At 62.7% G+C, this 2,606-nt stretch overlaps 1 long non-coding RNA gene across 1 annotated transcript in view; it reads left to right on the plus strand.

Moving 5' to 3' along the window:
- The window catches only part of LOC112956551, a 3,677-nt gene extending 2,571 nt beyond the window's left edge, over positions 1–1,106 (plus strand). The window contains exon 2 of the long non-coding RNA XR_003251067.1: positions 551–1,106. This is a non-coding gene — a long non-coding RNA (uncharacterized LOC112956551). The remainder of the gene's footprint in view (positions 1–550) is intronic.
- The last annotated feature ends 1,500 nt before the right edge of the window (positions 1,107–2,606 follow it).

Raw genomic sequence — 2,606 nt, forward strand, 5'->3', positions numbered from 1 at the left:
GAGGAAGGAGGGGGAGGAAGGAGATACTTATTTAGAAGTCCAACCATGAATGCGGATTTCGTGGGCCGAACGGCGCCTCCTCCACAACGTGGTGCTGACCCTGCTTCGCCAATGCCCAACTCTGCTGCCCGTCCCTTCCCATGGGAGGTTTTYCCCATGTTTTCCCCACGTTTTTCACGCTTTTTCCCACGTTTTTGACCTGTTTTTCACCCACGCGACCATCGGAGGTCGCTCTCTACCCCGTCRTAAGAGCGACGGCTTTTTTTTCCAGCGGTTTTCACGCGTTTCCACACCAAATTTGCCACCGCGCGAGGTGCAGCCCGGCTCCGCTTGGCTTTGCGGCGCGGGGCCAACGGCGTCAAGGGGACGACGACCAAGCCAAGYCATCGTCTCCTCAACAAGGTCCCGCCCAGGACCTCGCCGCTGTCCTCTTTTTCGCCCAAAATGCCCCGATTCTCTTTGTCCTCATGCCAGGGGGCAGTTGGGTGGTCCGTTTGTCCCGGGGAAGGTCATTAGCGGCGCGTGACCCCAACCGCGCGTCCTCTTCCAGATGGCGACGAGATGCTCCCAAGACGAGATGAGTCGAGAGCGTGGACCCGTCCAAATTTCAGCATTGAAATTGAAAAAAAAACCCAAATATCAGGCAAAATTCTCTGTGCGTTCTTTTTTGGGTTGTTTTCCTCGAAACAAGGCGGTCTCTGGGAAAATCGGGCCCCGCGTCTCCCCGCGTGGCCGCTCTTGAGCTTGGGAGGTGCCTCCAAACCGCAAGAGGAAACGGAGCCTCCGTCCAAGCTCCAACCAGCCCTTGGGTTCCTCTTGGCCCACCAGCGAGAGGAACGTGAGCGCTTATCTGCTCCCTCCTCGCTCCGCGGTCATCCTCGCGCTCCTATCAGGTCATCTCGTGGTTRGTTCTTCTTCTTCGTGTCTCGGCCTCCAACGTCCAGAGAGAAGATGCCACCGCTGATACCAGCCACGAGCCCGGCGACCAGGAAGCGACATCTAACCCAAGCTCTAATCAACGCCAGCGGACGCGCCGCGGTGGTATCTGCTGAGGAGGCCTCGTCGTCGGGCGGAATTTCCGCGGGTTTGGTTAAAACCCGCGCCGAGATGTTTGTTTTTCACAGCTAAGGGCGAGGCTGGAAGTTCTCTGGGCGCTTGGAAGGGGATGGGCATCGGGGTGAAGGTGTTGAGACCATTGCGTGCTTGGAGAGGTCCCGAGGTTGCCTTCACGCCGAGGCCGGCGTGGGAGGCCGGACTGCCTCCCCCTCGTCATTGCGGCCCCCTGAGCGCGACCGGTGGCCTTTGCTCCCGTCCATCTCCACCTTCCATCTCATGGTCTCCACAGAGGAGCCGCCCACCACGGGCCTCCGCGGAGGCGGGTCCYGCCCTCGGGAGGAGGCCCACGGGGGAGGACGCGGCGGCCGCCTCCGGTCAGCCCCGCTCGCCATGGCGCTCCCTGCCCTCCTGCTCCTCATGGGTGAGTGGTTCCTGCCTCCTCCGAGCAGCCTCCTCCTCATCYTCAACGTCCTCCACGCTTTGAGGAGGCCGGACTCCTCCACGGTCTCCTTTACCCCCGTCTCTCGCAGTCGTCCTCCACTCGTCGGCCGCGTTAGGTAAGCCCAACGGGAACCACGGGGCGGGATGGAGGTCGAGGCCGTCATCGTCCTCCGCACGCCGGCTCCTCGCAGAGCCTCCGCCGCGGCCCGGCCTCTCCGCGCACCCCGGCCGCCGCCTCTACTACGAAGGGGAGCGGGTGGCGCTGCGCTGCTCGGCGCCCACCGCGAGGACCGTCGGCGGCTTCGGCTTCTCCAAGCGGAGCGGGGCCTGGGTCTACGCGCGGGCGCCCTCCGGCCTCCCCGTGGCGTGGCTCCAGCTCGCGGCCTCCAAAGCGTCCCGCGGCGCCTACACCTGCGCCTACTGGGTGCTGGAGGCCGGGCGCAACGTCAGCTCCGACCGGAGCCTCCCTCTTGTCGTTGATGTCCAGGGTAGGTTCCTCGCGGGGTCTTGGGTTGGTGGTGGGATCTGGGCTGCTCTTCATGGCACTGCTCCATGGAGAGCCCTCATGGAGGCCTTCACGGAGAGCCCTCATGGGGAGCCTTCATGGAGGCCCTCATGGAGGCCTTCATGGAGAGCCTCATGGAGGCCTTCATGGAGAGCCTCATGGAGGCCTTCATGGAGGGCCTTCATGGGGAGCCCTCATGGAGAGCCTCATGGAGAGCCTTCATGGAGAGCCTTCATGGAGAGCCTCATGGAGAGCCCTCATGGAGGCCCTCATGGAGAGCCCTCATGGAGGCCCTCATGGAGGCCCTCATGGAGAGCCCTCATGGAGACCTTCATGGAGAACCTCATGGAGACCTTCATGGAGAACTTCATGGAGGGCCTTCATGGAGGGCCTTCATGGAGGGCCTTCATGGAGGGCCTTCATGGAGGGCCTTCATGGAGGGCCTTCATGGAGGGCCCTCATGGAGAGCCCCGTCATTGGGCGGCCGGCCCCTTTCTGCCACTCCTTGGTCCATGAGGACCTAGAGGGGGACGAGAAAGAGCCGAGAACAACAGAAGAACCGAGAACGACACGGTTTTCCTGCCAAAAAAGGGCATTTTGTGGC

Source organism: Nothoprocta perdicaria, unplaced genomic scaffold (assembly GCF_003342845.1).
Source record: "Nothoprocta perdicaria isolate Ctin4 unplaced genomic scaffold, notPer1 scaffold_644, whole genome shotgun sequence".
NCBI classification, from domain to species: domain Eukaryota; kingdom Metazoa; phylum Chordata; class Aves; order Tinamiformes; family Tinamidae; genus Nothoprocta; species Nothoprocta perdicaria.